The sequence below is a fragment of the Bos grunniens genome, chromosome 4 (assembly GCF_055505025.1).
Source record: "Bos grunniens cultivar Pamir isolate PY7600 chromosome 4, Bosgru_T2T1.0, whole genome shotgun sequence".
NCBI lineage: Eukaryota > Metazoa > Chordata > Mammalia > Artiodactyla > Bovidae > Bos > Bos grunniens.
In genome coordinates this window covers 72,533,273-72,556,830 of record NC_141168.1, presented here as the reverse complement: position 1 = coordinate 72,556,830, position 23,558 = coordinate 72,533,273, and positions in this window count along the sequence as shown.

Genomic DNA, 23,558 nt, shown 5'->3' with positions numbered 1-23,558 from the left:
AGAGATAACTTTTCATTTGAGTTCCCAGTCTCATGCTCTTATTTTGCTTTTCTATGAGCATAACTCCATGTTCCTAGAATGTTATGATGCCTTTTCTCATCAAAACGAATGTCTTGTTTTTCATTCCTTACTGTGACTGACAGGATCAATTCTACTGCAACTACACTGACAGTTGATCAAGGACACACATGCTACTCTTTCCAGTAATATTTGCACCTTGGAAGATCCTCCCAGAAATATAAAAGCATAACCCAACCCATGCTACAAAGTCAGCAAAGAGGCAGCCTTCCTGATGTGCCTCAAAACGCAAAGCTCTACATATTCTAGAGCTTCTTCTTTTATGAGTTTAAATCCCACATGAATAGGTAGCCCAAAGGCAAAGCTGTAAATTATTTTAAGTTAGGGAGTGAAAGAAAGATAAACTGCCAGAAAGACATTTTAAGTTGATGGGAAGAAGGGGTTGAATTATAATGTCCTAAACCCACAGTCATTTATTCAGGAATCATATGTTCCTAGGATTTCAGGGTAAACAACATGTGCTTTAATAGAAGAAAAGCTCCAACCTCACTTTCCTCTTCATGTTCTGTCTGTATCTGGTCATGTGAACGCTGCTGGCCACTTACTAAAACAACCCCATCTATAACAGATGGAAATTGAGTGCCCGTAAAATACAGTAGTGGGCATGTGTGGACCAAGGATATAAAGTATAAAATATGGTCCCTGCTTTAAAAAACGTGAAAGTTGAGGGAAGCCTAAAACAAATACACATAGATAATTAGCAATAAAAGTCAGAACCTGTGTTAAAGTAATTCCTGTCAGCATCAAGGATTAAACACTGTACTGTTTTAGAATTGTTAATATGGCCAATGTGTTAGGAAGTTCCCTTGAGTGTTGGAATGTTGTAGAAGGTTGGCCTTTCCTGAGCACAGACATGTCCTGAACTTGTGCATTGTGGCATCAACCAGTCAGATCAGCAGGCTCACCTCCTGCTCCTTGAGAGATGTACTGGCACGTCTGGCTGTCTATACACCTCTTGGCCTGACAAAGTAGGTCATGCCAGGGTTTCTGGCTCAGAGACAGTGAGTGACATGGGAAAAAGCTGTAACTGAAAGAGACCATAATAATTATCTTTTGTAGAGACTTTTCAGAGTAGAAAGACTAAAAGAAGATTCTATCATCATACTTTCTATCTTTAACTCATTCTCCACTTCGTTATACAGCCTATATGCTAATAAGATACACAAATTTAATACATTTCTACTACCATGACATACAGTGTTGTAAGAAATTATGTACATTGTGTAGTACATGTTCATTTACAAAATTCTTCCACACCTATGAAGTCATTTGATCCTCAAAGCAAACTCCATGGAAATGAAAATTATTAACCCAATTTACATAGGTTTCATTTCAAGTTCACACCATCACTAAAGTTGAGTCAGCAGTTATCTTATTCATCCTCAGGAGGAGTTACCCTCCTGTAGAGCAGCTGAGCCTGGTTCCAAATATCACCTTCTTTCTATCTCTAGACCCTCCCTCTCTTACCTATTGACTCTTTTCTGCTAATTTCCCTATGGAATTCAATTTCCCTATGAATTCCCTATGGAATTCAATTCAATAGGCAATTTATGAATGCCAACTATGAGCCAAATATAATACTGGGAATTCAGATTACTGAGCTGACACCCTCAAGGAGAAGCCAAACTAACTAGGGAGACAGAGAAACAAATGAGTATAACATGGCAGCTATCACAGTAGATGCATAAGTACCACAATAGCTCCAAGAAGGGAGTCATTAATTAACTCTGCCAAGTAGGCTTAAATAAGTGGCAGTTGAGCTACAAGTTGAAAAATGAATAAACAGGGTAAAGAGGACATTCCAGGACATTCCATTCCAGATGGAACAGTCTGTGAAATGATAAAGGGATAGGAAACTGCAAGAGGTTCAATTGAACTCACCTCTTATTCATATCAACACCCAATGTGACTGGAGAAAAACACACAATGGTTACCTCAGTCCCGTTGACCACAGATAAGGTCACAGGGCTACTCAATTATACCTCTAGATGACTACTTCCCAACTCTTTTCTCTGCAGACCTCCAACTATTCTCTCTCATCTTATACCTCTGCTTACTATTGCACTGGGAAAATGGAACCAGTGAATAAAGAACTTGCAAAATCACCCGCTACCACATCTACCATCTCACTTCTTCCCATGTTCTTGGATGACCTGTCATCCCTCTCTGAGTCAGTTCTTCTCTGGATACTTAACTTGAGGCAATTCTGCCTTCTCAAGGACACTGCTGCCAGCAATTCTCCCCCACTCTCCCACATCATCACTGCCATCAGCAGAATAGACAATACAAAATGGCTGTTATTTCTCCAACTTTAGAAAGAAAAAAAGCCCTCTCTTGACCCCACTTCCTTCCTTCCCGACCACTGCCTATTTCTCCTTCATTTTGCAACAAAACTCCTTGAAAGAACAGCCTTATCCACTTGTCTCTAGTCCTTCTCCTCCAGCTCTCTGTTTGACCCACTCCAATTAGGCTTCTCCCCAGTGCTGCTGAAACTGTCCTTGCCCTGTGCCAATGATCTCCACTTTGCAAATTCCAAAAGATCATTTCTTTGGCCTTGCATCCTACTTGACCTGCCATCAGAACTTGACCCATTTGATCCCTATCTCCTTGAAACACATTCTTCACTTGGTTTCCAGGGCTTGAGAACCCCCTGAGATCACCCCTCCTCCTTCAGTGGCCACACCCTCCTGTTTCCTTTGCTGGTTTCTCCACATCTTCCAGAACTGTAAGAGCTAGAGGCCCCAGGGCTCAGTCCTTGTAATTTTCCTCCCCATGTACTCTTACTTGCTAGGTGATCTCATCCAATGTCATAGCTTTATTTTTTCTCAAAGCTTTAAATACCAAGTAAACCACCCACAAGTTCCACCTGAACCTTTCCTCTAACTCCAGACACCTATATCCCACTGCTTACTCAAAACATAGCTTAGATCTCTGATGGACATCTCAAAATCAGCATGCTAAAAAAACAACTCCTGCTATTTCCTCTAAAACTTACTTTTCCCATGATCTCTAATGCAAATTGAAACTATCTCCATCTTGTGGCTCAGGCCAAAAACCTTGGTAACACTCTTGGTTCCTTTTTCCCTTATACCCTGCATTCAATCCACCAGCAAATCCTATTATCTCCACTTTAAAATATATACAGAATCATAACCCTTCTCAAGATCTCTACCACTTTCATTCTGATCTAAGCTCTAGTCATTTTTGCATTATGGAAATAACTTCCTTATTTATTTCTTGCTTATCCTCTGCCTCCCACCCTATTCAACTCTCCAGAGAGTAGTCGGGGTGATTCTTTTAAAATGTAAAATAGAACAGGCCCCTCAACCAGCTTTCTGTCTCATCTAGAATAAAAGCCCGTCCTTTCAATGACCTGAGCCTCTCACATCATCTGCTTCCTCCATCCACTCCTCTCAACTGCCCAATGTCCCCTCAACTAAATAAATGAATAAGTAGGGAATTCACTGGTGGTCCAGTGATTAAGACCTGCTGTTTTCACTTCCAGGTCCCAGGTTTGATCCCTCGTCTGGGAATTAAGATGCTGAAAGTTGCTTGGCATAACCAAAAAATAAATGGATGGGCTTCCGTGGTGGCTCAGCTGGTTAAGAATCCACCTGTAATGCAGGAGACCCTGATTCAATTCATAGGTGGAAGATCCCCTGGAGAAGGAATAGTCTACTCACTCCAGTATTCTTGTGCTTCCCTGGTAGCTCAGATGGTGAAGAATCTGCCTGCAATATGGGAGACCTGGGTTTGATCCCTAGGTTGGGAAGATTCCCCTGGAGGAGGGCATGGAAATCTACTCCAGTATTCTTGCCTGGAGAATCCCCATGCACAGAGGAGCCTGGTGGGCTACAATCCATGGGGTCAAAAAGAGTCAGACACGACTGAGCGACTAAGCACAGCACAAATGAATGAGCAAAGAAATGAATGATTGGATGTTAAGGGAGAGGAAACTGGTTTGACTCACTGGAGAGTGAGTCAGGTGATCAATGACCTTTTTAAACAAGCCAAAGAGTTCAGACTTTATTTGAATATAATGAGTAATCATCAAAGTTGAAGAACTTTAGTATGATAACTATCACCCATAAATTCTTTATTTTAGGATCCAGTCCACATATCACCTTTTATACAAATCCTGACTACTTCTCTACTAACCTCACATTTGCACCCGGAAAACCAGCCTCAGCAAACTCCTTGCTCCTCCTATAATATGTCACATTTTCAAAGTTCCGTGCCTTCACCTTCTCTGTTCCTTCTGTCAGGAATGCCTTTCCTTCCTTTGTCTGAAACAGGTCTACTCATCCTGGACTCTGCTCAGTGCCATCATCCTTATGAAGTACTCCCTGACCACCTCAAGAGTGATATGGTTTCTTCTTTGGGCTTCCAGAGTATATTTTACCCATCTCCATTATAGATTTTATCACCTTGTATAATCATTTACATACTGCTAAGTCCCTGGAGGACAGGGTCCATGCTCAGTTTTGTGTTTTTTTTTAAAATTTTGGCTACACTGGGTCTTCACTGCTGTGCACAGGTTCTTTATTGTGGAGTATGGACTTTTTCTAGTTGTGGCACATGGGCCTAGTTGCCCCGAGACACGCATGATCTTAGTTCCCTGATCAGGGATTGAACCCACATCCCCTGCATTGGAGATGGATTCTTAACCACTGGACCACCAAGGCAGTCCCCACCATGATCAGTTCTTGGTGGGACTCCTGTACTTTGCACACACAATGTCTTTAAGCGTGCTCAATGCATGTTTGTCAAATGAAAAGGAGCCAGCAAAATGGAATGAAAATTAGTAGAGGAAACATATAAGAGAAACCAGGGCAGTGAGATGTCTTCAAAACCAAAGGAATGATTTTTAAGAAGTAAGGAGTGGTCAGTACTTGAGAGATTTAAATAAGCTGACAGATGTCTTTGTATTTAAGAAGTAGGAGAGATTTGGAGATAAAACAGTCAAGGTTCAGTAGCATAGAGCAGAAATTATCTTATGTTTAAGCAGTTATTTAATAGGAGGAACATTAGAGGGGCTGGATAAGTCGGGTTTAGACTCTAGGACAACACAGCAGAGCTGTTGTTCTGCCAGATGATTCCAACCCCTCCCATGATGGTAAAGCTGAAAACAAGAGGGCCATCAGCAGAATTGTTGGCTCCAAAGCCACTGCACCTGCTAGCTCTGCACCAGTCAAAACAGATGGCCTACACCCTGCCTCTGGATTCCAATGACTGCCCCTAAATCCCTGCTAATATGGCCACAGGGAAACACATCTCTGTGACCACACATTTCTACTCCTGTAAAATAATCTATCACAAACTCTGTTATCCCAATCCAGGTCCAAAGTCCAGGCAGGGTTCTTTCCCTGAGTCTCACCAGGCAGAAGTCAGGGTGTCAGCAGGCTGGGTCCTTATCTGGAGGCTCAGAGGAAGGAGTGATCTCCTTCTGAGCTCATTGGGTTTGGTAGAATTTAGTTCCTTACAGTTGTAAGACTGAGGTCTTTGTTTTCTGATTATTGGTCAGCATCAGGAAATACCCACTTTTATTCCACTTCGACTCCTAGAGGCTATTCACAGCTACTTTCTGGGCTTTCTTACAGGCCCTCTCACAACATCATAGCCGGCAGCAAGATCCTTCAGATGGAGCTTCAGGCAGATTTAATTCTGTCTGACTTAGGAAAAAATTAAGAATCTGGGCTTTTTAAACACCGATCATATTGCAGTCTTCCTCATTCAGGTACAGCAGATGTGAACATGGCAGAGAAAGAGGGGTACTGTGTGATCTAGGAAGTGAAGCTTTAGAGCTACCTTGTAGTGATTGTTACAAAACCTAAAATTTTCTTAAAGACTAGAAAACCTTGAAACCAGTGAAATTGTGATTACTTGAGGATCTTTACCACTAGGATTGTTGAATATCTAGATATACATTCTATACAGAAGCAGTAAAATGCAATCATTCTCTTAATAAAGATTTAATAGAAAACAAACTATGGATACTAGGGGGTAAGGCAGAGGGAGGATAATTTGGAAGATGGGGATTGACATATATGCACTAACATTATAAAACATATGACTAGGTAATATCTCTTCTTTTCAATATTCTATCTAGGTTGGTCATAACTTTCCTTCCAAGGAGTAAGCGTCTTTTAATTTCATGGCTGCAATCACCATCTGCAGTGATTTTGGAGCCCCAAAAAACAAAGTCTGACACTGTTTCCCCATCTATTTCCCATGAAGTGATGGGACCAGATGTCATGATCTTCGTTTTCTGAATGTTGAGCTTTAATCAACTTTTTCTCTCTCCTCCTGCACTTTCATCAAGAGTCTTTTTAGTTCCTCTTCACTTTCTGCCATAAGGGTGGTGTCATCTGCATATCTGAGGTTATTGATATTTCTCCTGGCAATCTTGATTCCAGCTTGTGCTTCTTCCAGCCCAGCGTTTCTCATGATGTACTCTGCATAGAAGTTAAATATCAACTATACTCCAATAAATTTTTTTAAAACATATTTAATGAGGACCTTCTGTGGTGTTTATAGTTCTACTATAACTGCAGAAATGATCAAAACAGACCAAGTAGGAAGAGGTAGAGAATAACTAACCGGTAAACTAATAACTAATGAATGGCAAAGTAAAGGGTTTACTGGGAATCAGTATTTGAGACCTTCCATCTCAGCAGTGGCCACAGGACTGGAAAAGGTCAGTTTTCATTCCAAATCCAAAGAAAGGCAATGCCAAAGAATGCTCAAACTACCGCACAATTGCACTCATCTCACACGCTAGTAAAGCAGGCTTCAGCAATACGTGAACCATGAACTTCCAGATGTTCAAACTGGTTTTAGAAAAGGCACAGGAATCAGAGATCAAATTGCCAACATCCGCTGGATCATGGAAAATGCAAGAGAGTTCCAGAAAATCATCTTTTTCTGCTTTGTTGACTATGCCAAAGCCTTTGACTGTGTGGATCACAATAAACTGTGGAACATTCTGAAAGAGATGGGAATACCAGACCACCTGAACTGCCTCTTGAGAAACCTATATGCAGGTCAGGAAGCAACAGTTAGAATTGGCCATGGAACAACAGACTGGTTCCAAATGGGAAAAGGAGTACGTCAAGGCTGTATATTGTCACCCTGCTTATTTAACTTATATGCAGAGTACAACATGAGAAACGCTGGGCTGGAAGAAGCACAAGCTGGAATCAAGATTGCCGGGAGAAATATCAATAACCTCAGATATGCAGATGACACCACCCTTATGGCAGAAAGTGAAGAGGAACTAAATAGACTCTTGATGAAAGTGCAAGAGGAGAGACAAAAAGTTAGCTTAAAGCTCAACATTCAGAAAACAAAGATCATGGCATCTGGTCCCACCACTTCATGGGAAATAGATGGGGAAACAGTGGAAACAGTGTCAGACTTTATCTGGGGGGACTCCAAAATCACTGCAGATGGTGATTGCAACCATGAAATTAAAAGACACTTATTCCTTGGAAGGAAAGTTATGACCAACCTAGACAGCGTATTGAAAAGCAGAGACATTACTTTGCCAACAAAGGTCCATCTAGTCAAGGCTATGGTTTTTCCAGTAGCCATGTATAGATGTGAGAGTTGGACTGTGAAGAAAGCTGAGTGCCAACGAGTTGATGCTTTTGAACTGTGGTGTTGGAGAAGACTCTTGAGAGTCCCATGGACTGCAAGGAGATCCAACCAGTCCATTCTGAAGGAGATCAGTCCTGGGTGTTCTTTGGAAGGAATGATGCTAAGGCTGAAACTCCAGTATTTTGGCCACCTCATGCAAAGAGTTGACTCATTGGAAAAGACTCTGATGCTGGGAGGGATTGGGGGCAGGAGGAGAAGGGGACGACAGAGGATGAGATGGCTGGATGACATCACCGACTCGATGGATGTGAGTTTGAGTGAACTCCAGGAGTTGGTGATGGACAGGGAGGCCTGGCGTGCTGCAGTTCATGGGGTCGCAAAGAGTCGGACACGACTGAGCAACTGAACTGAACTGAATCAGTGCTGAGTTGCTTAAAGCAAGCATAATATGTTGCTTATCCCATCTAGGAACCACACTTACAAAACCTATGATACATCTCTAATTGCAACACATTATAACTTCCAGAGTGTTTTCCCTTTCTCCTAACTATGTTTATTCTTAAGATATGGTGTGATTCACTCACGGAAATGATACTGAGGATTCAGAGAATCAGCAAATTCTGGAGGACCAGGTTTGAAATAGTATTAATAGCTCTGGAGGTCAAGAAGCAGAATATCTAAACATGAGTTCCTTGTAAACAGCTTAAGGGGTATAACTGACATACACAGAACTGCACATATTTATAGTTTACAAGTTGATAGGTTTTGACATATGGATATATCCATGTACACATCACCACTTCAAGGCAAGGAACACATTTGTCACCTCCAAATATTTCCTGGTTCTCAGTTATCCCTCTATCCCACACCTTTCCATCCTCTATTTTTAGGGAATCACTAGTCTGCTTTCTGTTATCATCGATATCTTGCATTTTCCAGAATATCATATTAAAAATCATAAAGACATACTCTTTTTCTGAGAGAGGAAGGAGCATCCGGCTTCTTTCAATCAGAATAATTATTTTTAAATTCACACTTGTTGCTGTAACAGTAGTCCTTTACTTTATTGTTTATCCATTAACATGTCAAAGAACATTTGGGCTGTTTGAACATTTGGGCTGTTTAAACATTTGGCCTATTATAAACAAAGCTTTTATGAACGTTTATGCAAAATTCTTTGCATGGAGATAGACTTTGATCTGTTTTGGGAAAATACATGAAAGTAGATCGGCTGGGTCATATACCAGGTGTATGTTTAACTTTTTAAGAAATTGCTAACTGTTGTCCAAAAAGATCATGCCTTTTTAAAATAATTCCATCAGCAGTGTATGAGATCCAATTGTTTCATATTCTAGTTAACACTAGGTAGGGCAATCTTATAATTTTTGACATTCTAATTGGTGTGTAGAGTTATCTTATAGTTTTTATTTGCATTTCCCCTTATGATATTTAACAGCTTTTTATGTGACATTCATATATTATTGTCAGTAATATGTCTTTTAAAATCTTTTTGTCCACTTTTAATTGTGTTATTTATAATCTTCATGATACTGAGTCTAGAGAGTTCTTCATATGTTCCAGTTATGAATTCTGTATCACATATATGATTTGTAAATATTTTCTCCCAGTCTCTGTCTTATTCCATACCCTTAACAGTGTTTTAAAAAGCATAAGTACATAGTTAGATGAAGCCTAATTATTTTTTTCCTTTAATGAATCATGCTTTTGGCCTTATAGCTAAGAAATCTTTGCACAATCCAAAATCAGAGTGATTTTTTCTTTGGGTACTTTTAAAATGTTGCTCCATTGTATTCTAGATTGCATTGGTTTTGATGAGAAATTTGCTTTCATTTTTATCTATTTCCTCTGGCTTCTTTTAAGAGTTCCTCTTCATCTATGGATTGAAACAATTTCATGATGGCATGCCTTAATATAGATTTCCTCATCTTTCCAGTGTTTGTGGTTCATTGAGCTTATTGTATTTATGTTTGTTGTTGTTCAGTTCCTAAGTCGTGTCCAACTCTTTCTGCCCCCATAAACTGCAGCACACCAGGCTTCCTTGTCCTTTACTATTTCCTGGAGTTTGCTCAAATTCATGTCCATTGAGTCAGTGATGCCATTCAACCAACTCATCCTCAGTTCCCTCCTTCTCCTCTTTCCCTCAGTCTTTCCCAGCATCAGGGTCTTGTCCAATGAGTCACCTCTTCACATCAGGTGGCCAGTGTATTGGAGCTTTAACTTCAGCATCAGTCCTTCCAATGAATATTCAGGGCTGATTTCCTTTAGAATTGACTGATTTGATCTTCTTGCTGACTGAGGGACACTCAAAAGTCTTCTCCAGCACCATAGTTCAAAAACATCAATTCTTTGGCACTCAGCTTTCTTTGTGGTCCAACTCTCACATCCATACATGACTACTGGAAAAACCATAGCTTTGACTATATGAACCATTGTTGTCAAAGTGATCTCTCTGCTTTTTAATATGTTGTCTAGGTTTATCATAGCTTTTCTTCCAAGGAGCAAGTGTCTTTTAATTTTGTGGCTGCAGTCACCATCTGCAGTGATTTTGGAGCTCAAGAAAATAAAATCTGTCAGTGTCTCCACCTTTTCCCCATTTATTTGCCATGAAGTAATGGGGCTGGATGCCATGATCTTCATTTTTTGAATGTTGAATTTTAAGCCAGCTTTTTCACTCTCCTCTTTCACCTCATCAAGAGGCTCTTCAGCTCCTGTTCGTTTTCTGCCATTAGAGCGGTATCATCTGCATATCTGAGGTAATTGCTATTTCTCCCGGCAATCTTGATTCCAGCTTGGGATTCATCCAGCCCAGGTTTTCTCATGACGTACTCTTGTATGTAAGTTAAATAAGCAGTGTGGCAATATACAGCCTTGATGTACTCCTTCCCCATTTTTGAACTAGTCTGTTCTATGTCCGGTTCTAACTGTTGCTTCTTGAACTGCCTACAGGTTTCTCAGAAGATGGTAAGGTGGTCTGGTATTCCCATCTTTTTAAGAATTTTACACAGTCTGTGTGACCCAAACAGTCAAAGCATGCTCTGTGAAGCAGAAGTAGATGTTTTGTTTTTTAAATTCACTTGTTTTTTCCATGATCCAGCAGATGTTGGCAATTGTATTTATAGCTTTCATCAAATTTGAAAATTCTTATCCATTATTTATTCAATTTATTTTGATGCTTGCCCTCCTCTTTGGGAATCCAATTACATGTATACATGGCCCTTTGAAATCTTCTCTTTGTGTTTCATTTTATTTTTTAAATATAAATTTGTTTATTTTAATTGGAGGCTAATTACTTTAAAATATTGTGTTGGTTTTGCCATACATCAACATGAATCTGCCACGGGTGTACACGTGTTCCCCATCCTGAACCCCCCTCCCACCTCCCTCCCCATACCATCCCTCTGGGTCATCCCAGTACACCAGCCCCAAGCATCCTGTATCCTGCATAAAACCTGGACTGGTGATTCATTACATATATGATATTATAAATGTTTCAATGCCATTCTCCCAAATCATCCCCCCCCTTCACCCTCTCCCACAGAGTCCAAAAGACTGATCTATACATCTGTGTCTCTTTTGCTGTCTCATACACAGGGTTATTGTTACAATCTTTCTAAATTCCATATATATGTGTTAGTATACTGTATTGGTGTTCTTCATTCTGGCTTACTGCACTTGGTATAATAGGCTCCAGTTTCATCCACCTCATTAGAACTGATTCAAATGTATTCTTTTTAATGGCTGAGTAATACTCCATTGTGTATATGTACCACAGCTTTCTTTCATCTGCTGATGGACATCTAGGTTGCTTCCATGTCCTGGCTATTATAAATAGTGCTGTGATGAACATTGGGGTACACGTGTCTCTTTCAATTCTGGTTTCCTCGGTGTGTATGCCCAGCAGTGGGATTGCTGGGTCAAAAGGCAGTTATATTTCCAGTTTTTTAAGGAATCCCCACACTGTTCTCCATAGTGGCTGTACTAGTTTGCATTCCCACCAACAGTGTAAGAGGGTTCCCTTTCCCAAACCCTCTCCAGCATTTATTGCTTGTCGACTTTTGGATAGCAGCCATTCTGACTGGCGTGAAATGGTACCTCACTGTGGTTTTGATGTGCATTTCTCTGATAATGAGTGATGTTGAGCATCTTTTCATGTGTTTGTTAGCCATCTGTATGTCTTCTTTGGAGATATGTCTGTTTAGGTCTTTAGCCCATTTTTTGATTGGGTCGTTTATTTATCTGGAATTGAGCTGCAGGAGTTGCTTGTATATTTTTGAGGTTAATTCTTTGTCAGTTGCTTCATTTGCTATTATTTTCTCCCATTCTGAAGCCTGCCTTTTCACCTTGCTTATAGTTTCCTTTGTTGTGCAGAAGCTTTTAAGTTTAATTAGGTCCCATTTGTTTATTTTTGTTTTTATTTCCAATATTCTGGGAGGTGGGTCATAGAGGATCCTGCTGTGATTTATGTCGGAGAGTGTTTTGCCTATGTTCTCCTCTAGGAGTTTTATAGTTTCTGGTCTTATGTTTAGGTCTTTAATCCATTTTGAGTTTATTTTTGTGTATGGTGTTAGAAAGTGTTCTAGTTTCATTCTTTTACAAGTGGTTGACCAGTTTTCCCAACCCCACTTGGTAAAGAGATTGTCTTGTCTCCACTGTATATTCTTGCCTCCTTTGTCAAAGATAAGGTGTCCATATGTGCGTGGATTTATCTCTGGGCTTTCTATTTTGTTCCATTGATCTATATTTCTGTCTTTGTGCCAATACCATATTGTCTTGATGACTGTGGCTTTGTAGTAGAGCCTGAAGACAGGCAGGTTGATTCCTCCAGGTCCATTCTTCTTTCTCAAGATTGCTTTGGCTATTTGAGGTTTTTGTATTTCCATACAATTGTGAAATTATTTGTTCTAGCTCTGTGAAAAATACCATTGGTAGCTTCATAGGGATTGCATTGACTCTATAGATTGCTTTGGGTAGTATACTCATTTTCACTATATTGATTCTTTCGATCCATGAACACAGTATATTTCTCCATCTGTTAGTGTCCTCTTTGATTTCTTTCACCAGTGTTTTATAGTTTTCTATATATAGGTCTTTAGTTTCCTTAGGTAGATATATTCCTCAGCATTTTATTCTTTTTGTTGCAATGGTGAATGGAATTGTTTCCTTGATTTCTCTTTCTATTTTCTCATTATTAGTGTATAGGAATGCAAGGGATTTCTGTGTGTTGATTTTATATCCTGCCACTATACTATATTCATTGATTAGCTCTAGTAATTTTCTGGTGGAGTCTTTAGGCTTTTCTATGTAGGGGATCATGTCATCTGCAAACAGTGAGAGTTTTACTTCTTCTTTTCCAATCTGGATTCCTTTTATTTCTTTTTCTGTTCTGATTACTGTGGCCAAAACTTCCAAAACTATGTTGAATAGTAGTGGTGAAAGTGGGCACCCTTGTCTTGTTCCTGACTTTAGGGGAAATGCTTTCAATTTTTCACCATTGAGGATAATGTTTGCTGTGGGTTTGTCACATATAGCTTTTATTATGTTGAGGTATGTTCCTTCTATTCTTGCTTTCTGGAGGGTTTTTATCATAAATGGATGTTGAATTTTGTCAAAGGCTTTCTCTGCATTTATTGAGATAATCATATGGCTTTTATTTTTCAAATTGTTAATGTGGTGTATCACATTGATTGATTTGCGGATATTGAAGAATCCTTGCATCCCTGGGATAAAGCCCACTTGGTCATAATGTATGATCTTTTTAATGTGTTGTTGGATTCTGATTGCTAGAATTTTGTTAAGGATTTTTGCATCTATGTTCATCAGTGATATTGGCCTGTAGTTTTCCTTTTTTTGTGGCATCTTTGTCAGGTTTTGGTATTAGAGTGATGGTGGTCTCATAGAATGATTTTGGAAGTTTACCTTCCTCTGCAATTTTCTGGAAGAGTTTGAGTAGGATAGGTGTTAGCTCTTCTCTAAATTTTTGGTAGAATTCAGCTGTGAAGCCGTCTGGACCTGGGCTTTTGTTTGCTGGAAGATTTCTGATGACAGTTTCAATTTCCATGCTTGTGATGGGTCTGTTAAGATTTTCTATTTCTTCTTGGCTCAGTTTTGGAAAGTTGTACTTTTCTAAGAATTTGTCCATTTCTTCCAAGTTGTCCATTTTATTGGCATATAATTGCTGATAGTAGTCTCATGATACTTTGTATTTCTGTGTTGTCTGTTGTGATCTCTAATTCATTTCTAATTTTATTGATTTGATTTCTCTCCCTTTGTTTCTTGATGAGTCTGGCTAATGGTTTGTCAATTTTATTTATCCTTTCAAAGAACCAGCTTTTGGCTTTGTTGATTTTTGCTATTGTCTCTTTTGTTTCTTTTGTATTTATTTCTGCCCTAATTTTTAAGATTTATTTCCTTCTACTAACCCTGGGGTTCTTCATTTCTTCCTTTTCTAGGTGCTTTAGATGTAGAGTTAGGTTATTTATTTGACTTTTTTCTTGTATCTTGAGGTATGACTGTATTGCTATGAACCTTCCCCTTAGGACTGCTTTTACAGTGTCCCACAGGTTTTGGGTTGTGTGTTCATTTTCATTCGTTTCTACGCATATTTTGATTTCTTTTTTTTTTCTTCTGTGATTTGTTGGTTATTCAGCACTCTGTTGTCAGCATCCATATGTTGGAATTTTTAATGGTTTTTCTCCTGTAATTGAGATCTAATCTTACTGCATTGTGGTCAGAAAAGATGCTTGGAATGATTTCAATTGTTTTGAATTTACCAAGGCAAGATTTATGGCCCAAGATGTGATCTATTCTGGAGAAGGTTCCATATGCGCTTGAGAAAAAGGTGAAATTCATTGTTTTGCGGTGAAATGTCCTATAGATATCAATTAGGTCTAACTGGTCTATTGTATCACTTAAAGTTTGTGTTTCCTTGTTAATTTTCTGTTTATTTGATCTATCCATAGGTGTGACTGGGGTATTAAAGTCTCCCACTATTATTATGTTATTGTTAATTTCACCTTTCATACTTGTTAGCATTTGTTTTACATATTGCGGTGCTCCTATGTTGGGTGCATATATATTTATAACTGTTATATCTTCTTCTTGGATTGATCCTTTGATCATTATGTAGTGTCCTTCTTTGTCTCCTTTCACAGCCTTTGTTTTAAAGTCTATTTTATCAGATATGAGTATTGCTACTCCTGCTTTCTTTGGTCTCTATTTGCATGGAATATCTTTTTCCAGCCCTTCACTTTCAGTCTGAATGTGTCCCTTGTTTTGAGGTGGGTCTCTTGTAGACAACATATATAGAGGTCTTGTTTTTGTATCCAGTCAGCCAGTCTTTGTCTTTTGGTTGGCGAATTCAACTCATTTATGTTTAAGTTAATTATTGATAAGTATGATCCTGTTACCATTTACTTTATTGTTTTGCATTTGAGTTTATACACCCTTTTTGTGTTTCCTGTCTAGAGAAGATCTTTTAGCATTTGTTGGAGAGCTGGTTTGGTGGTGCTGAATTCTCTCAGCTTCTGCTTGTCTGTAAAGCTTTTGATTTCTCCTTCATATTTGAATGTGATCCTTGCTGAGTACAGTAATCTGGGCTGTGGATTATTTTATTTCATCACTTTAATTATGTCCTGCCATTCCCTCCTGGCCTGAAGAGATTCTATTGAAAGATCAGCTGTTATCCTTATGGGAATCCCCTTATGCGTTATTTGTTGTTTTTCCCTTGCTGCTTTTAATATTTGTTCTTTGTGTTTGATCTTTGTTAATTTGATTAATATGCATGTTGGGGTGTTTTGCCTTGGGTTTGCCCTGTTTGGGATTCTCTGGGTTTCTTGGACTTGGGTGATTATTTCCTTCCCCATTTTAGGGACGTTTTCAACGATTATCTCTTCAAGTATTTTCTCATGGTCTTTCTTTTTATCTTCTTCTTCTGGGACTCCTATGATTTGAATGTTGGGGCGTTTAACATTGTCCCAGAGGTCTCTGAGATTGTCCTCATTTCTTTTAACTCGTTCTTCTTTTTTCCTCTCTGATTCTTTTATTTCTACCATTCTATGTTCTACTTCACTAATCCTATCTTCTGCCTCCCTTATTCTACTATTTGTTCCCTCCAGAGTGTTTTTTATCTCATTTATTGCATTATTCATTATATATGTATGGACTCTTTTTTATTTCTTCCAGGTCTTTGTTAAACCTTTCCTGCATCTTCTCAATCTTTGTCTCCAGGTTATTTATCTGTGATTCCATTTTGTTTTCAAAATTTTGGATCATTTCATTATCATTATTTAGAATTCTTTATCAGGTAGATTCCCTATCTCTTTCTCTTTTGTTTGGTTTGGTGGGCATTTATCCTGTTCCTTTACCTGGTGGGTATTCCTCTGTTTCTTCATCTTGTTTATATTGCTGTGTTTGGGGTGGCCTTTCTGTATTCTGGCAGTTTGTGGAGTTCTCTTTATTGTGGAGCTTCCTCGCTATGGGCAGGGTTGGACAGGTGGCTTGTCAAGGTTTCCTGGTTAGGGAAGCTTGTGTCCCTGTTCTGGTGGGTGGAGCTGGATTTCTTCTCTCTGGAGTGCAATGAAGTGTCCACTAATGAGTTATGAGATGTCAATAGGTTTGGAGTGACTTTGGGCAGCCTGTATATTGAAGCTCAGGGCTATGTTCTGTGTTGCTGGAGAATTTGCGTAGTATGTCTTGCTCTGGAACTTTTTGGCCCTTGGGTGGTGCTTGGTTTCAGTGTAGGTATGGAGGCATTTGATGAGCTCCTGTCAATTAATGTTCCCTGGAGTCAGGAATTCTCTGGTGTTCTCAGGATTTGGACTTAAGCCTCCTGCTTCTGATTTTCAGTCTTATTTTTATAGTAGCCTCAAGATTTCTCCATCTATACAGCACTGTTGATAAAACATCTAGGTTAAAGATTAAAGGTTTCTCCACAGTGATGGACACCCAGAGAGGTTCACAGTGTTACTTGGAGATGAGAAGAGGAAGGAGGGAGATAGAGGTGACCAGAATGAGATGAGGTGGAATCAAAAGAGGAGAGAGCACGCTAGCCAGTAATCACTTCCTTATGTGCGCTCCACAGTCTGGACCGCTCAGAGATGTTCATGGGATTATACAGAGAAGAGAAGAGGGAGGAAGGAGACAGAGGTGGCCAGGAGGATAAAGGGGGGAATCAAAAGGAGAGAGACAGATGCAGCCAGTAATCAGTTCCCTAAGTGTTCTCCACCGTCTGAAACAGACAAAGAGATTCATAGAGTTGGGTAGAGAAGAGAAGGGAGAGGGAGGAGATAGAGGTGACCTGGTGGAGAAAAAGGAGAGTCCAAAGCGGGAGAGAGTGGTCAAGCCAGTAATCTCGCTCCCAAGTAAAAATGGGTACTGAAGATTGGGTTCTTAAAGGTACAAAATTGATGACAAATACCAAAAAGCAAAGATTAAAAATCTAGACTTTGGATTTTCGAAAATTCAGAGGGATGGTATGGGGAGGGAGGAGGGAGAGGGCTTCAGGATGGGGAACATGTGCATACCCGTGGCAGATGCATGTTGATGTATGGCAAATCCAATACAATATTGTAAAGTAAAATAATAATAATTAAAAAATTAAAAATAATATTAAAAAATTCAATATTAAAGAAAAAAGTCACAAAAATTATAAAATATATTTATATGAAATTTGCTTTTAAAAATAGGGTCTCTCTCTTTTTTTTTGCAAAGTAATAGTAGGTTATAAAAATGAAAATTAAAGGAGTAATAGAGGACTTAAAATTTTTTAAAAATTATAGAATGATAGTAAAAATAGTAAAAATATGTCTAGGACTTTCTCTGGTGTTATTGTGGTCAGTGTGGGGTCAGTTCATTTTCGGATAGTTCCTTGATCTGGCTTCTATTTCTCAAGCTCTGTAGGCCCCTTCCTATGTAGTTGGTACTAACTACAGGGTTTTAATCTATTGCACCTGTCACTTCCAAGGAGGTTCCTTCTGTTTTAGCTTCATCTGTTTGCTGGTCTCTTCAGTGTCTAATTTCTGCCCTGACATAAGGTGGCGGTGGTGGACACTTTTTTAGGCTCACTTGTTCAGTCGTGCTGTGGGGAGGGAGGGACACTGCAAACAAATAACACTGGTGGGTGCTCTCAGTGTCTTGGCCACACTGGGTTTGCCCCTGCTCACCACGTGTGTGCTTTCCCTGTCTACACTGCTTAGGCTCTAGGTTGCTCTACCAGGAACTGTCTGAGGCCGGCCCTGGGTTGTATGCACTTTGCAGGTCTAAGCCGCTCAGGTTCAGGTACTCGGGTAGTCCTCAGAGGCGTAGACTCGGTTGGGCCTGCATTTTGTGTCCTTCCCAGGTGCGAGCAGCTCAGGTGACCAGGTGTTTGGCGAGCACGGTCGCTGTGACTTATCACCTCCCCTGTCCTTGCCGCTCGGTTTTCTAAGTGTACAACTGGCACACCTTCTCAGGATGTTGACAGTCCAGAATCCCAGGAAGTCTTGGTTAGCAACAAAGCCTGCTTGCAGTTTGGTAGATGATGCCCCTGTGGGGCCACGACTGCCCCCTTCCGGCTTTGGCTGCCCTCGCCTGCCTGTCACCGGAGGAGGGGGATGGGCCGGTCTGCAGCCGGCTAGCTCTGCTCAGTCCTTTGTTCTGTGAGCAGGCCTGGCAGTATCTTATGTTAGGGCTTTTCACATAGCTCTAGTCAGTCCTTTGTTCTGTGAGCGGGCCTGGCGGTGTCTTAGGTTAGGGCTTTTCACTTGGTAGCTATCCCAGTCTGGTTTGCTATCCCAAGTTAGTTCCCTCAGATTGCCCTTGGGGCATTCAAGCCCAGTCCTTACTTTAAGCAATGCAGCCCATGCCTCCCTGCCCAGTCCCCTCTTGCTAGTGGCGGATGCAGGCATCTGCACTGCTTCTCCGCTGGAAGAGTTCCCGTTGGGCACGTAATCTGTGGATTTTAATTATTTATTTATTTTTCCTCCCAGTTATGTTGCCCTCTGTAGTTCCAAGGCTTGCCACAGACTGGGCAGTGAGAGTGTTTCCTGGTGTTTGGAAACTTCTCTCTTTTTTAAGACTCCATTCCTGGGACGGAGCTCCGTCCCTTCCTCTTTTGTCTCTCTTTTTACCTTTTATATTTTTTCCTACCTCCTTTCAAAGACAATGGGCTGCTTTTCTGGGTGCCTGATGTCCTCTGCCAGCATTCAGAAGTTGTTTTGTGGAATTTACTCAGCATTCAAATGTTCTTTTGATGAATTCATGGGGGAGAAAGTGGTCTCCCTGTCCTATTCCTCGACCATCTTAGGACCCTCTGTGTTTCATTTTAGATGGTTTACACTGCTATGTCTTCAAGTTTACTAATCTTTTCTTCTGCAAATCTATATGCCACTAATCCCATCTAGCAATCTTAGACCTGGTTTTTCGTTTTAGTCATTATCATTTTCATCTCTAGGAGTTTGGCTTGGGTCTTATTTATTATTTTCCTGTCCCTATTTAACATACTCAATCCACCCTCTAATGTCTTGAACATATGGAATATAGTAATAATAACCATTTTAATGCTCTTATCTATTAATTCTATCATCTGTGTAATTTCTGAGTTAGTTTTGATTGATTGACTTTCCCTCTCATTATGGTTGTATTTTCCTGCTTCTTTGTGTGTCTAGTAATTTTTGATTGGATGCCAAAGTTGTGAATTTTACCATGTTGGGTTCTAGATATTTTTGTATCCCTATAAATATGCTTGGTCTTTGTTCTGGGGTACCATTAAGTTACTAAGAAACAGTCTTACCTCTTTGAATCTTGCTTTTGAGCTTTTTTAGACGTGACAAGAGCAGCATTTAGTTGAGGAATAATTTTTTGCCACCACTGCTGCAAGAGTCTGTATAGAATTCCATCAAATGACATGTAAATTATGGGGTGTTCCACACTGACTGTAGGGAGCGTGGATTATTCCTGGCCTTATGTGACCCTCGGTATTGTTCCCTCTAATTCTTTTGATTATTTCTTCCCCTGGCCTTTAACAATTTCCTTATATACATGAGCTGATCAACACTCAATTGAAAACACAAGGCAGACAGACACTCTGTTGATCTCAGGACTTCTGTCTGCATAGCTTTTTCTTCTCTGATACTCTGCCCTGTGAAATCCAGCAGCATTCCCAAACTACTGACTCCATCTCCACAATTCTGGAAAACTGCTAGGCTCTGCTGGTTTCCTCCTCTCTACACCACAGCCTCACAACCCTATCCTTTCAGGAAGCTAATGCACAGTAGGGATCATTGCATTTATTTCCCAGTTTCAGAGATCACTGTCCTGTACTGACTGATACCTGATGTCTTGAGAACAGTGGTTTCATACACTCTGTCCACTTCTTAGTTGTTCCAGCAGGTGTATAAATCTGGTCCATGTTATTATATTTTGACTAGAAATGGAAGTGTTAACTCCAAATTACATTTTAACACTGAGCCTTATTTCCTTCATTTTGTTTTCTATTTTTTTTCTTCTTAGATGGTAGATTTCATATAGACATATGGGGAATGACAATTGCTAGACATGGGGAGAAATTAGAGGGAATGGGCTGACAGATGGAAGTAGAGTTTAAAAAGGAAAAAGGGAAAGAATTAGAAATGGAATGGGAATAAGCAATCAAAACCTAGAGAAAGGAATTGACAGAGTTTATCAAAGCTGTTTGAAATCATAACTCTCACCTTTAACAGATCTAATATATGACTGCAGAGTAATTCACACTTCTCTCTTCAACTTTAATCAGTCAGTGAGATTTATTAATTTTACTTGTCTTCAAAGCACAGCAACAAAGGTAAAGCTTAGGGGTTTGTCATCTCTGTTTCCCAGTGAGAAAAACTCCAAGCCTATTAAGTAAATGATAAAGTCTTTCAGAGAACAGTATGCCTGGGTAAGAACTAGAAATCTTAAGTATATCTTTTTTTTTTTTTTTTAACTTTGTTCAGATGGTTATCTAGCATCATTCACCTTGGGAGACAGCAGCTGTGGCACAGAAGAAAACACGCTGGACTTAGGGTGGGAGTCTAAGGTTGTAGTTCAACACAGTCACTAATGAGCTATGTGATCTTGACCTCAGTTCTCCAGGTCTCAGTTTCCTCAACTACAAACCTGAATAAGAACTCCAATGTGAGGGGTCCCTGTGAGGGTTAAATGAGATGATGCATGTCAAGTTTTACATAATGTCTGACACTTAATACTACGTGTTAGTTTCCCTGCATTATCTCTTGTAGGGAGACATGCAATTTTTTTTTTAATAGAAGGACATTCACCTCCTAAACAAAGAGGTGAATCTGCTTTATGGACTGTCAAATAAGAGCTGGCTAGAGGCCATCCCTGACCTGGGCTCCTTTCAAATCAAAGAATTAAAGTCAGAAGATGTGAGGCTCACTCCTTAGGTATCTGACCTTGGACAGATTATTTAGCCTGTCTTAGATGTTAAAGTGAGGATCATAATAGCTATCATTTATTGAACACTTGCTCTGTATTGTCAGGTATACATTTGACATATTGTCATTTAATCTTCTGTGGTTCCCAAGTAGCTAAGTGGTAAGAAATCTGCCTGCCAATGAAAGAGCTGCAGGAGACACGAGTTTGATCCCTGGATTAGGAAGATCCCCTGGAGAAAGAAATGGCAACCCATTCTGATATTCTTGGCTGGGAAATCCCATGGAAAGAGAAGACTGGAGGGCTACAGTCCATGGGGTCGCAGAGAGTCAGACACGACTGAGTGACCATGCAAGCACCCATTTAATCTTTACAATCTTTTGTTGTTAGTTCCATCTTAGAAGAGGCAACTGAGACTTAGAGATGTTAAGTAACTTGTCAGAAGATCACACACAGCACAAGAGGTATGGCTGGGATGGGTTCTAATTCTTCTGTGGGATGGGTTTCAACTCTGCTTCTATGCCAACATGCATGCTCTCAACCACAATGTTATCCTTCCTTGTCACCTGCATGCTAAGAATACACTGAATAAGGGCTGTGCTAAGGAAATGGCAACCCACTCCAGTGTTCTTGCCTGGAGAATCCCAGGGATGGCAGAGCCTGGTGGGCTGCCATCTCTGGGGTCGCACAGAGTCAGACACGATCGAAGCGACTTAGCAGCAGCAGCAAGGTCACTTACAGCATATTTATTCCCTCAGTGAGTTCTTCCCTTTCCTCACCCAGAACATGCTCAAGTTACCTGAAACCTCACTCACTATGCAACATGAAATGTTTCTTAAAGCAAACTGATCATTCTCACATAATCTGCCTATCTCCCATCACATAAAGGTGAGGCGGACCTTCATATAGGATTCTCTTCCACTACTTTGAATGGCTTTGAACAATTTCTCCTGAAACCTCATTCATCAGTTGTCAGTCTTCATGCATCCCTCTGCCCATCCTTGTCTCTGTCATCTCCTTCTACACAAGCCACTCAGCTGTACTCCTTAAAAACTTTGGCATTGACTTCCAGGCACTCTCCATTCAGATTCCTGTCAACATCTTCACTGACAACTCATCTAACACTCTAGTCTCCTAGACTTCCTTCCACTTCTGCCCACATCAGAAGCCTACCTCAGACTCCTGGTGGGCCAAGGAGGAAGCCCACTGCTGCCTACTTTCCCACTAATGGCAATTGTACACTGGTCAAAATATGAAGAGCAACAACTTGAGAAACTTAAAAATTAACAATAACAGGCAAGTGGGGGAAGGAAACAAAAATTTGAAAAGTGACCTTGTGATAGTTCTTATTATGTGTCAACTTGCATGGGCCATGTTGTGCCCAGATTAAAACTTATTTCTGAATGTGTCTGTGAGAGTGTTCTTGGATGAGATTAGCATCTGATTCAGTGGACAATAAAGCAGATTGCCCTACACAAAGTGGGTGGCCATGATCTAATCTGTTGAGGATCTGAATAAAAAAGGCAGAAGAAGAGGAAGAAGAAGAGGAATTTGACCATTTTTTCTTGCCTCACTGTTGAGGCAGGACACCAGTCTTCTCCTGTCCTCTTGGATTTAGATCATTGGCTCCTCTGGTTTTCATGCCTTCAGATTCGGACTGAATTATAGCATTGTATTCCTGGGTCTTTTGCTGACAGACAGCAGCTCAAGAGACTTCACAACTTCCATAACTGCATGAGCTAATTCCTCATAATCAATCATCAGTCAATCAACCAGTCTCTTCTCTTGTTTCTGTTCTGGAGAACCAAGACTAATACAGACTCTTACATGGTATTTTTTCCTCTTTTGTCTCCTGTGGTTGACCTGAGAGTGGCCCTAGTGTGAAGTGGGTATGGGCTACAAAATAAAGAGAAACCCTGTTTTCCTGGTCAGAGGACTGGGAAAAGGGGTTCCTATTATCAAAAGAACGTGGAGGAAATCACCTGGGTGTTTTTCTTTTTCTCCTTGTTCCTCTCTTTGCCCTGTCCCAAGAATAGTCTCAGTTGCAGAGATACACTGTAGTGAAATGACACCTAAAACCCCAAGAGAAAAGCTGCCTTTCTGGCCAGAAGAACTAAGAAAAGTGGTTAAATAGTATGAGGGGGGATCTCTCTATTTTCATTCCAGTTGCCCCAATGGCAGTTGAATGTAGCAGAAATGTACAAGAGACAGGCTGGCTAAAACTCCAAAAGAAATCCTAGCTTTCTGGGCAAAGGTCCAAGAAGAGGGGCTCTTTGAATGTGAAGAGTGTGGGGAAATCCAACAAAGGGGAGAACTGAAGAAGGGAATCCCCAGCTCTATGCATGACCTAACTTCAATACCAGCACTTCCCCTGAGCACATGCATGAGATGGACCCAGAGGAACACAGAAACAGCTTACAAATTGGAAACAAAAGATAAAATTATCTCAACTACCAAGTGACATGATGGTCTAC